Source organism: Mytilus californianus, unplaced genomic scaffold, assembly GCF_021869535.1.
Source record: "Mytilus californianus isolate M0D057914Y unplaced genomic scaffold, xbMytCali1.0.p SCAF_5, whole genome shotgun sequence".
Taxonomy (NCBI): Eukaryota; Metazoa; Mollusca; class Bivalvia; order Mytilida; family Mytilidae; genus Mytilus; species Mytilus californianus.
In genome coordinates this window covers 28,869,684-28,883,986 of record NW_026262701.1, presented here as the reverse complement: position 1 = coordinate 28,883,986, position 14,303 = coordinate 28,869,684, and the positions used below count along the sequence as shown (strand labels likewise).

Genomic DNA, 14,303 nt, shown 5'->3' with positions numbered 1-14,303 from the left:
TGTTCTTTGTCATTTCAAGTTAAATGAATTTCTAGATTTTTCTTGTGCACTTGGTTATACATTTTTTGGTGCTAAAAGAAAGTTTTCTTTTTTTTTGAGTTCTGCAGTTGAGCATGTATCAGGAAAATAGTTATGCCCCTTTAAAAATGGAAAAATTGTTGAATTTTTCATTTCTGTTCTCTAACTTTAGTATGCCTCAACCAAATGTTAAGAAACTTATACACAATGCTTATTACCACAACATACAGATCAAGTTTGAATTTTGGTGGTGTCACTTTAACTGTTCTAGAGTTATGCCCCTTTACAAACGGAAAAATTGCTGAATTTTTCGTTTCTGTTCTCTAACTTAAATTTGTCTCAACCAAATTTTATGAAACTTATACACAATACTTATTACTTCAAAACTCAGATCAAGTACAAATTTTGGTAGTGTCACTTTTACTGTTCTTCAGTTATTTCCCTTTATAACTTAATATGATATGCAAGCGAGGGCATCATCTGTGTACCATGGATACATTCCTCATTAATTTTATCAAAAGTTGAGAAGTAATTAAGAAATTATTTTTATACGACCGCAAAAATTGAAAATTTTTTGGTCGTATATTGGTATGACGTTGGCGTCGTCGTCGTCGTCGTCGTCGTCGTCGTCCGGCGTCGTCCGAAGACACATTGGTTTTCGCACTCTAACTTTAGTTTAAGTGAATGGATCTCCATGAAATTTTACCATAAGGTTCAATACCACGAAAGGAAGGTTGGGATTGATTTTGGGGGTTATGGTACCAACAGTTAAGGAATTAGGGGCCAAAAATAAGCATTTTTCTAGTTTCATGACAATAACTTGTGGAACGGTGTATGGATCTCTCTGAAATTATACCACAAGTTTCCATACCACAAAGGGATGGTTAGGATTTGCTTTGGGGGGTTATGGCTCAAACCGTTTATGAATTAGGGGCAAAAAAGGGGGGAAAACAAGGTTGTCCTGGTTAATAGACAAATACTCCAGTACAAAACATAATTTAAAGCAGTGTAAGGGAGGTAATTCAAATACATCATTTTAATTACCTCCCTTACACTGCTTTTGAATTATGTATAAAGTAATGGTTAATGAACAATTAAGACAATTTAAAACCAGTGTAAGGGAGGTAATCCAAATACAACTTTTTGATTACCTCCCTTATACTGCTTTTGAATTATGTTTAAAGAAATGCATGTTTATAAAGGAAGACCAGTAAAAATATCTGCAAATGTTGCATCTTTTTTTTTTTACAAAAAAATCCATATGAAAGATTTGACACCATATTTTGAATTCTATTATAAAATAGATTAAGTTAGCACTATGGTAAATTTAAATGGGTAATTATGGTTGCAAACTCCATGGGAAATTTGAATTGAGATTATGACCATATCTTGAGGGAAAGAATTTTTTGGGGGGTAAAAGGGGGGGAAATTTTTTCTCATTTCAGATTTCAGAAATTAAAAAGAAAAATTCTTCAAATATTATTTTTTTTGCCAAAAAAAAGTGTGTGTGTGGGGGGGGTTAATATGTAACAGCATAGCGTATTGCACAAAAGCAAAAAAAAAGGGGGGGGGGGGGGGGGGGTAAATTTTTTATTTTTTATTGTGGGGGGAGGGGTGGGGTCAATTCGCAACACAAAGTGTATAGCACAAAAGCGTAAATTGAATATAAATTCAAATCATATAACCACTTCTAAGTTCTTTGACTACAGTTATTCTGTGTCAGAAACCTTTTATGTGTCGAAAATATTTAATTACAATCTCCAAATTCAGACCTGTATCAAGCGCGAATATTGCGTCAATTTTTGCCCCAGCTGTTCAGGGTTGGACCTCTGCGGTCGTATCCAGCTGTGCTCGGCGAAGCAATTTATTTATGACTGTTCTACTGTCATCTATTTAATCTGTCAACTTTGTACATTTTGGTTTGTCTCTGATAGTCATAGGAGAGGCCAACTATAGATATTTTAACCATTTACATCATGTATATAAGATTAACCTATTTATGAGCACTAGAAATCACAATATAAACTATGTAACAGATATGTTTTCAGATTATTTCTGAATTGTCAATTATTTCTTCAAAAAATTTAATATAGCTATAGTCTCAATTATTTTATTTCAAAACTAAATCGTCAACAAATTGTTAACACAAACTGTCTTGATATTCTTTTAACCCTGAATGGGTCAAGGTTATCAATTGCAAAATTAAATATGTAAAAAAGTATTTCAATTTTTTATGGTATCAATTTAGATTTTCAAATGCTGCTAATTATTAAACGTTTTAAAGTACTGAATGATAACAAGGTGTTTGTAGCAAACAGAAAGTTTTGTGATTTTTATCAATCGAATTAATTGTTTTATGTATTTGAACATCAGTAAAGTACAGTTGCCTGCATTTTTATTGTGAATTTTTAGATGTTTTGTACAAAGAAATCTGGATAGAATGTTGTACATGGAAACCTATACCTTAACAAATATCACTGCCAAATTAGACAACACAGAATTTATAGTACCTAGTAATATACTGTACATTACTTTTCCATATACTCAAATCTGAGCCTCTTTAATTTCATGAGTCCGAGACAATGTATAGTTATACTATTACTATTCTATTGGCTACTTTTATCTTAGTTTTACTATTTCCACAAAATCAAGTCCTTAATTCTTAATAGATAATTAATGTTAACTGAATCCTTATGGCATATTACAGGCATGTTTAGTTTAAGAATGACAAAACCACCACAAAAGATAGAAAATTGTTTAATCTACCATCAAAATCATTCTAAGACACAGTAAATTCAGATTCAAGAGATTGCTCTGGACAAATGAAAATTGTAATATTTTTCTTCAGTAAATGGCTTAAACTTTGGAACATCAAACACTTACATAGCTTTATTAATATGATATAATGAGAATAATTGATGGAAGTAGTAATTAAAAGTGATAGGCAAACTGCTGATTAATCATCAGGCAGAAAATTAATATTTTAACCCTTTGACTGCGACATATGTTAGAATGAACGTTGTTTCCTGTGAAGAATTTATATTTAACGTCGTGCAAAGGATTTTAGAAAACCTCATCAAACTGCATTTTCTTACATCATTTTGTATTATACCTTTATTTGTTTGAATTTCAAACAAACTAGATTATATGTTAGAATAAGTTTTCAAGGAATAAAAGTTTGTTATTATTCTTAAATTTGTTTGGAAAACTATCTTGCCACATAATCTAAAAAGGAACATATATGTCCCTAGCGTGGTCAAAGGGTTAAAGTAAATGTTGAGTAGTAAAGAACCAGATAATGTTGCAGTGAAAATAATCTTATTATATGTACATAGATATATTTATCAGGAAAAAATTATTGTCTGAAAATAGTGAATATAAAATGATTAAATATGAAGTATTTAATAATGGAAATAATGTTTACTAAAAGCAAGTTTATATGGCTTTGCTTTTAACTATTCATTTTGCTTTCAAAATAATAAAACTATCTGAAATCATGTGAAAAAAAAAAACTATAGACTTGGTTTCATCCTAATAGTACATCTATTGTACTCTAATCATGTCTTTGTTAGAATGGTGTATGCATGTTATGTGATATGTAATGAATGCTTTGTTATCAAATAAAACTTTAACAATTTCACCTGATTTGCTTTGTTTCCCTTCTCGAGTTTATGAAATGTTACTATTTACAGTAATAAATAATATACCAGATACAGCTATTACTATTACAGTATCTGGAAATATTGAAAAGTAGAATTGTATTTCTACTTGTTTCATTGGTCAGTTTTATACAATGGTTAAGTCATAGAAGTTGTTTTTTCAGTCTACGAAGACACTTAACTTTTGCAATGTTTAGCTCATACTATTGACATCCCTTGGTGTCCATTGTCATTATTAGAAACTTGAAAACAAATCGGCTCCTTTGAAACCATTTTACCAATTCAGTTAAATTTCACCTGATTGGTACCTTAGGGTATCTGGTATAAACAAAATTTGTTTGGCACAAAAGTTTGGTAAAATGCAAGTAATTGTCTCATATATTGAAAACTTTAACAGATGCAAAAATACTTAGATTGTGAAGATCTACCCACTTTCATTTCTATCACAGAATATTTCTAATAGGAGTGTATTTCATAGGCACTTGTCTGAATATTTTTTACCTATATACCGGTACCTTTATATAACACTGAGTCAAGTGGATGTGTTTTTTCCTTAAATGACAATTTTTTAGCATTTTACTTTCTATCATGATATCTTGAAAAGTAAAGTAGAAAGTAGATCAACAGCTGTTAACAGCTAAATTGATTAACAATTACAAATTGGCAAAAAATATCAATATGACTGAAACCATCAATTGACTCCCTATAGGAGTTATTGCCCTAAATTATTGCCTAACAGTTGTTTTTTTAGGTACTAGTATAAAGGAGAGCAATTAAGCTGAAACAAATTATATGCTATAACACATAATGAGACAAAAGGAAATAAATAGGATGTGAAAATGTGCAATCTGACTTATATTAAGATTAACAACTGTATGAAACGTTTGTCCCTTGTTTTGACCACAGGAAACAATTAGTTGGAAAAGTTTCTGAATATGTGACTGTATATTTCAACTTTCTAAAGTGTTAAAATCATTTTGATGTGATTTCTTGGGATAGATGGAGGACTGTAAAATCGTTTGTAAATAGATATAATTAATTTATGAAATTATAACAAAGACATCGAATACAAAAGAGAATATTTAATGTTCCAATTAAGGGCCCTTGTTGGACAGCATGACATTCACACAGACAAAACAATACACTGGGATTTCGTAAAACATTTTCACATTGAAATGAAAGATTGAATGTTCATATGATTATAAACCAAATATATATTTCTTTATCTCAAATAAATCATGTACATATTTGATCCAGGAAGGACCCGAACCATAAAATCAGTGATATTTGCAATGTGTTATTTTTAGTTGCACTTCCTAGAGTGGAATTGAAATAAAAAGTAACTATATGATGAGAAAATTAAAATCCACAAAACATTTAAAAAACATCAAATTTTAATAAAGGCATTAAAAGATTTGAGACATGTTTTTTCATTCACAAATAATTCTGTGTCAGACAACAAATGTACATCTATTCATAATTTAGAGAAAGCATAATTATTGAAAGGTTATATATCAAATTTGTAGAATCATGGGTTGCAGTCTTTATCTTTATCAAATCAATTAGTTCAAGCTACTTATATAAGATAATAGAACTACAGTGTAGGATGTATTGTAAACAATCAGTACTGTAAGCAAGGAAAATCTCTTTCTGCCCTACTTTGTTACAGATTATAGTGTCAATGCCCACATACTTCCTATAGCTATTTGTCAAGTCAAAGCATGTAACTATGTAGCTTGCAGTCATCATCTTCTCCCAACTGTTAATCGATAGGGATTTTTGTTTAGGGGGGTCAAACTGTTGAAACTATGGTTTAAAGGGGGGTTGGGGGGTCATTATGAGGTTCATTAATTTAGGAGGGGGGTTGCCAACAAAACTTTTTAATGTGAAAAATTTGAACCGACCCCCTCAGCTGATAAATAATGACCATTCCCTAAATGACAAATTTCATAAAGACTACAGCCAGAAGTATGCAGATTCCGCGATTTAAACGAATAGCATGACCTTATTATGTCTGAAGGATTTTCTTTTACCTATATTTCTTTTCTCCATATCAAAGTTTAATCAAATTTATAAATTCCTGATATGTGAAAAATGCTTAAATTTCTTATGAGACGAACAGAAAATGCAAAAGTAAATCTGCAGAGTTGCAATATAATTGCTGCTATAAACAACTTTTCAAACTTTACTTTCAGGGGATACAATTTTCAATGATAAGATATATGACTAGCTTGAAATTGTGTCGACTGCCTGTAACATTAATTCTCAGAATTATGAAAGTCCCAAATGTTAAAACCAACCACTTTTCTAACCCTGTAATTTGTATTTTTAGTACAAATTGCGATCCTAGTCGCAAATTATCAATATTTGCTAACCATTGTTGCAAATATATACCTTTACTCTTTCACATGAGAATTTATGTTAATACTAAATTTTAGAATGTTTAAACATTTCGATTTTAATCGTTTTTCAAGATAAAACACTGATAATCCAGCCGATAATCCCTATGTTTCCTTACAAATATAACCATCAACATATTTACCCTAAAACTCTTGTTTAATATAACTAAATCTTGTTTTGAATAATGTTTGGCAAATAAATACTAGATTTCTTACAATTGATGCCAACCTAAAAAGACATGCAAAACATTTGCCACTGGACGATAAGCAAACAATAGGCAATTCAAAATCATGCCAAAGAAGGACAGAAAAAAAAGAAAAGATGTAAGACTAGACATCAGAACACTACCTCAGAACATTACACATAAAAACAAGCTAAACCTCAGAACATTACTCATGAAAACAAACTAGACATCAGTACACTACTAATAAACACAAGCTAGAGCTCAGAACACACTAATAAAAACAAGCTAGACATCAGAAAAAAGTAAAATCACAAAAATACTGAACTCTGAGGAAAATTCAATCGGAAAGTCCCTAATCACATGGCAAAATCAAATGACAAAACACATCAAACGAATGGACAACAACTGTCATATTCCTGACTTGGTACAGGCATTTTCAAATGTAGAAAATGGTGGATTGAACCTGGTTCATAGAAAACTACTCATAAAAACAAGCTTGACATTAGAACACTACACATAAAAACAAGCTAGACATCAGCACACTACTCATAAAAACAAGCTAGACATCAGAACATTACTCATGAAAACAAGCTAGACCGCAGAACACACTCATAACAACAAGCTAGACATCAGAACACTACTCATAACAACAAGCTAGACATCAGAACATTACTCATGAAAACAAGCTAGACCTCAGAACACTACTCATTAAAACAAGCTAGACATTAGAACAGTACTCATAAAAACAAGGTAAACCTCAGAACATCACTCATGAAAACAAGCTAGACATGAGGACACTATCCATAAAAACAAGCTAGACATCAGAACATAACTCATAAAAAGAAGCTAGACATCAGAACACACTCATTCGGGTTGTGAGTCCCGGATCATCACGGTCGTGTTTTTTGTAGCACCGCACTGTACTTATTTATTGTTCATTTTCACATTTTCAGATTGGGTATCGAGTTTATTTTGTTATATACAAATAAGATTAATATAATCTGTACAATATTGGATACTAATTTATTTATATAGTCTTATTTACAGTATCTATATACTTTTTCTTTGTTTACCTTTGTCTTGTCCGCCATTATGGACGAGTCAGAAAATACTCAGTTCCAAACTGAGGATTTTTATAATGCTTTGAGTAGTAGTGACCTAGAAACAACTGACAATGAAAGTCAACACTCGTGGACAACCCAAGTAAAAAAACGTAAGAGAGTAGCAACAGGTTCGCCCGCTACCACTCAGAACACCACTGTTATCAGAGTACCCTCCCTCCAAAATGTCCCCAACAAATACTTGCTCATAATAGCTAGTATTAACCCATCTATTAAACTTGGAAGACAAAATCCAATTAAAATTCAAAAGGCTCTATCGGATTCGGTTGGAGTTGCAAAAAATCTAAAGCAACTTGCAAACGGCAATTTACTAATCGAGTGCCAAGATAAACATCAATGGAAAGCGATTCAACAAAGAACCTCCATTGGTGAATGGTCGATTAGGACAAGTTTGCCCAAATCGACTACATCATCAGCTGGAGTGATATACAACGTGCCGCTTGACCTCGACATCGAGGATGAAGACTTAAAATCAGTCATGAAAAGTCAAAAAGTTTGCAAGGCGACACGTCTAACATACTATGACAAAACTAGTAATACAAGAAAAACGTCAAGATCAGTCAAACTGATCTTTGATGTACCAATACTACCCCAAACCATAAATATTGGATTTAATACTTATAAAATTAAGCTGTATGTACCAAATCCCATCCAATGTTATAAATGTCAGGGATATGGGCATATGGCAGGAAATTGCAGTAATAAAAGAAAATGTAGGAAATGTGGTGATGACCACCAATCCAACGAATGTAACACTGAATCCCCGAAATGTGTTAATTGTAAAGGTGACCATCCATCGAATTATAAACTTTGTCCCTCAAGGGAGCAACAAAAACAAGCTCTCAAGGTAGTTAAAAGAGACAACATCACCTTGCATGAAGCAAATAAACAAGTAAAAGCTAAAGCTAATGCTAAAGCAAAACCTGTTGTTCAGCAACAAGTAGTTGAACATACTGATATTAAAAAAAGTTATAAAAACACCAACATAATAGACCAAGTAATTCCAATTATAAGTGTTGCAATGCTTAACATACTTACATCCCAAACCCCACCAAGTGAACTAAATTTAGAAAAAGTTATTGGTTTCGTATCAATGGCAACCAAACAAATGTTTGGATTTGATTACGATGTTTCGAAAGGTCTCCAATTGGCCAATAGAGTAACAACAGAAATGCTATAATGTATTATACTAATCATAAAATAGTAACAGTAGTAATGTTATATGTTATATCTGTGCTTATAATGGCTAATTTTACTAGTTTACTAATATACAACATCATGTTTAGCATTGTTCATTGGAACTGTCGTGGTATTCACAATAATGCTGCCGAGTATATAGCTATGTCGCAAATAAAGCCTGATATAATTTGCTTCCAGGAAACATGGTGCAAAAACGAACAAGACCATCCACATGTAATAGGTTATAAATTGGCTGATTTTTCTGTACGTAATACTAAATCACATGGAGGTACAGCAATATATGTCAGAGAAAACCTCCCATATCTGAAAAATAATATTGATAGTGATTTAGAAATATCATGTATTAAATTTAACTTTGACAATAATAATATTACACTGGTCAATCTTTATGACACAGCATCAGATACCAAATTACCACAATATAACAATATATTTGACCAAATAGAGGGAAAATTTTTATTATGTGGAGACTTTAATGCCCACCACACTATGTGGGGTGGTAAACACACAGATACTAAGGGAAGAGAGTTGTTCTCTTTCCTTGAGTATAAAGATATAGTACTTCTTAATGATGGTACAGGTACAAGGTGTAATCCCAGTACATTAGAACTGGCACCTATTGATTTGTCTTTTTGTAGTTATAGTCTAGCTAGTAAAATAACATGGTCAGTTGACCTCACTAGTTCTTATGGCAGTGACCATCATGTTGTAAATATTAATTTTAGTCATAAACAAATGCAAACTGATGAAACTGAATCTGTATATAATTATAAGAAAGCAGACTGGGAGGCATTCTCCAGCAAATGTAATGAACATTTGAGTCCTGACATGATTTCTGACAATATAGAAGAAACATGTTCAAGATTAACAAACAAAATACTCCAAATAGCTGGGGAGTGCATCCCAGTCAAATTAAAAAATAATAAACCTAAAAAACCACAAGTACCATGGTGGACACCTGAATGCACTAAATATGTAAAAGAAAGGAACATTTGTAAAAATCGTGCCCAACATACAGGTCTTGGTACTGATTTCACTACATATAGAGAAAAAGAAAGAGCATGCAGAAAAACTATTAAAGCTGCACAAGCTATGTATTGGGAGAGCTACTGTAACTCGCTCAATAATGATACTAAATTATCAGATGTATGGAAAAAAGTAAAATCAATGTTGGGTAAAACTTTTAAAAAATTAAACTTACCAACCCTGTTATATAACAACACCAAATATGAATGTACTCAAGACAAAGCTGATATACTTGCTACAAATTATGCCCAAGTCAGTAGTGATGATAATTACTCTACAAAATTTAAAATTCAGAAACAAGATTTAGAACAAAAGGAGTACTGTAAATTATTACACTATTATAAGGATAACTCTGATAGTTATAATGAACCATATACTATACAAGAATTAAAAGATGCTATCAGTGATACATCTGATACCTCCCCTGGAAAAGATAAAATTACATATTCTATGTTTAAACAATTTACAGACAAATCACTGTCTGTGTTATTACTTTTTATTAATAGAGTATGGTTTTTACAAAAACTACCAAGTGAATGGAAACATTCTATTATATCACCAGTACTTAAACCTGGAAAAAACCCCACAGACCCACAGTCATATAGACCAATAGCCCTTACATCTAATTTTGTAAAAATAATGGAGAAAATGGTTAATAATAGACTACGGTGGTATCTAGAAAAAAATAATTTCTACACACCAAATCAGAGTGGATTTAGGAAAAATAGAAATACTATGGAACAGATAATTAGAATTGATAATGATATTCACAAAGCATTTCTCAAAAAACATTTCACAGTTGGTGTATTTATAGACTTCCAAAAGGCATTTGATATGCTTTGGAAAAATGGGTTATTAATAAAAATGGCTTCACTAGGTATAAGGGGTAATATGTTGGGATGGGTAAAGGATTTTCTTAGTGACAGAACAATACAAGTTAAAGTTAATAATACTTACTCTGAAATATTTATAATTCAGAATGGTACACCACAGGGTAGTTGTATAAGTCCTACACTATTTAACATCATGGTGAATGATATATCCAATAATTTAAAGTACTGTGCTATGTCACAGTTTGCTGATGACAGTGCCATATGGTTATCTGGTAAAAGCACTAAATATCTACAAAAAAGAATACAAGAGGATATAGATACAATTAGTACCTGGTGTGATACATGGGGTTTCCTCATATCACAAACAAAAACTGTAGCTATGATATTTAGTAAGAGTAGTTCCCCTTGTATTAAACTTAAACTTGGAGAAACCATATTGTCATTTGTTAAAGAAGTCAAGTTTCTAGGTATGATTTTTGATTCAAAGCTAACATGGTTAAAACATGTACAATATATAGAAAGTAGATGTTCAAGAGTGTTGAACTGCATGAAATTATTAACTGGTACCAAATGGGGTGCAAACTGTTCTACCCTGAGAACAATATATATATCAATGATAAGGTCAAAGATTGATTATGGCTGTGAAGTGTATAACTCAGCCTCCCACTCTGTCAAGAAAAAACTAGATAGTATACAAGCCCAAGCATTAAGAATATGTGCAGGTGCTCATAAAACTGCTAGTATAAGTGGATTACAGACTGAAATTGGTGACCCCCCATATGAGTTGAGAAGAAAAAGTCTTATTACTAAGTCTTTTATGAATATATTTAGTCTCAATGACACAAACCCAACTAAAAAGAGTTTACAAGAAAACGCTATATATGAATTTAATAAGGAAAAAATTAAGGAAAATCAAAAACCATATTGTGTTACTGCACATGATACTATGAATAAATTTAATGTAGATACTAATACTGTATACAAATGTAAAGAGTTCCCAACTCCACCATGGCATGTTCTAAAACCACAGGTCAGAACTGAACTTACAAAAATTATTACTAAAAAGGATAGTCCTCACCTCATTAAAAGTGAAGGAAATATCCTCATTGATAACAAGTATAGTAATTTTTTAAAAATATATACAGATGGATCTAAGAATCCAGAAAACAACACAAATGCATGTGCTTTTGTAGTACCAGAACTTAAAGTTAATAAAGGTTTTAAATTGCAAAACCATGTTTCAATATTTATGTGTGAATTGACAGCCATACTTTTATCTTTATATTGGTTAGAAGAATTTCAACCAGAAAATACTGTAATATTTGTAGATTCACTGTCAGCACTAAAAGCTATCACAGGAAGTATATTCAAAGTTAAAACACAAATAATATATGACATTCAATATATATATAGTAAACTTTCCAAATTAGGTTTGAATATCCTTTTAGAATGGATACCCAGTCATGTGGGTTTAAGTGGTAATGAAATGGCAGACACAGCAGCTAAAAAGGCTCTATCAATAGAGACATGTATAACTAATATACCGCTTTACAAAGAAGATATCAAATGTTTATGTAAAAATTTACTAAAGAAAATGTGGCAACAATACTGGGAAAATAACACAAAAAGTAAACAACTACACACTATTCAAAATAATGTTAACTTTTGTATTACTATACCAAAGAGTACTAGAGAAAGAGAAAGAACTCTATTTAAACTTAGATCAAGTTATATATTCACTAATAAATTCAAATACACAATGGGTAAATGTAATAGTGAACTGTGTGACACATGTTTAGTAGTGGACGACATGCAACACTACCTGTTTAACTGTAGGAAGTACATACCACAAAGACAAAAAATGATGGAAAAGTTTGAATCAACAGGTGTAAAAGATCTCTCATATAAAAATTTATTCTCAGGATATTCACAGACACTAATCCCAATATGGGATTATTTAATAAACACGGGTATGCGATAAAAGTAAAATTATTCAGAATATCAATATACTAAAAAGCTAGCTATATATTTCTAGTTTCTAGTTTAAACTTTGTAAAAACATGCTTATAATTATTTTAATAGGATACCTATGGTAAGGGTGAGAATACCTACAGATATTATCAGTATAGGTAAACAGAAATGAAAAACACTTTAGGACTTGTAAATCATTAGTAAAATTACTTTTAACAAAACATGAAATATTAGTCACTGGACAACAATCCATGGATTTTAACAAGTATCACAAGAAGTATCAAGTATTCAAAATACTAATTACATTTGTAACAACTGATTAATTGAACTCTTGATATGAGAAAATCTATGTAAGGAAATGAAAATAAAATTGATTAATTTAATTAGCATTAAGTAGATCTTATTATAATTTTCTTATAAATACATGTACATTGGCACTCATACCACATCTTCCTATATCTATGTGATCATATGTAAAATATCATGCCACAGGAGTCTGACATATCTCCCAGAAATCATCAATCACAATCACTCTCTCGTCGGTCCATCCCAAATCAAATTGGGGACACAAACCTCACAACAAGAATTAACTGCATGTATATATATATGTACCTAACTAACATTATGAGGAATGTGATTCAGCTGCTGTCAATGGATAAACTATTGACACCGTAGCTAAAATATTGATAGGGTTATACATGGGGTCGACGGACGAGATGAGTTATCTTATTGTGGGATATTTTTCTTTGAGGGCACTGGCTTGCCAGAACCCCGGTCCTTGTGATATGATGATTTTAAGAACCAACCAGCACATTTTACAACGACCAAAAACAAAGCACCGTGTAAATACTAACCTTGTATTTATAGTATTATTGTCTATCATTACTATTCACGGCTGCTAAATCATCCGTTAGGGCTGGAACTGTTTGCTCACAGCCTCCTCGCCGTGTCTGCTTAAAGCACATGGTTACCACGTGGTAGCTTCACGGCTGCAAGTATTTACCTACAATGTTTATTTCTTTACAGTGCAAGGGAAACAACTCCAGTCTAAACGGGCGACACCAAAAACAAATAATTTGGTAGATATATATTATTTACCTTTTTTAGTTTTTTTATTTCTAAATATTGGCTTTTTAATAGTTGTAACAGAGCTGGAAGGTATCATTTATCAGTTTATGATTTCTAAATATTAGAAATATAACCCCGTTGAATTTGACAATATACACTAAAACTTTTACGAAAGTTTTTTTTTTTTTTTTTAAAGTAGTACACTAAATCAAGTACTACCAAGATAGCACTCTCTGGTATCTATACTGTACATAACTGCAAAACATGAACACTTACTATTTATTACACACAAAAATGTCAAAACAATACATTAATCTTATAGATCCTAATTATACATACACGGTAATACTATATTTTTATTCTAGAACGTAAGTTTAAGAATCTTTTATAATATAAGTGAAGGTGCTATCTTTAGTCAAATTCAATATACAGAGAATCACAATTTACCAAGGACGTACGAGCCGCGGTATAATTGTATTAATGTATATACCATGTACGGGAATATGTCAGACCCCTTCTAGGATTTGCATATTTGGAAAAGTCAGATATGTATATCCAAGAGTATTTGATACTTACAGTTCTCATGTATAAACAACAAACACACCTACTTACCAAATCATTTAATATTTATAAATAAAGCAGGCTAAGTTACAAATAACAGAAAAATAAGTCCACAAAAATTTTTCTTCTCACTATAAATTAACCACAAGATAATTAAGATAATTAAAATACACACCATAGTTCAGATTTAAATATAAAGATTAAATTTAAGGGGAAAAAAAAAAAAAAAAAAAAAAAAAAAAAAAACTCACAATTTACTATA

General features: G+C 31.3%; 1 long non-coding RNA gene across 1 annotated transcript; it reads right to left on the bottom strand.

Annotated features, from left to right (window-relative positions):
* Positions 1–8,550: 8,550 nt before the first annotated feature.
* Positions 8,551–13,629, bottom strand: LOC127702599 (uncharacterized). Its single transcript, XR_007982497.1, has 3 exons — positions 13,267–13,629; positions 10,566–10,730; positions 8,551–8,885 (listed from the first exon to the last, which is right to left on the bottom strand). It is a non-coding gene; the product is annotated as an uncharacterized LOC127702599 (long non-coding RNA).
* Positions 13,630–14,303: the final 674 nt, after the last annotated feature.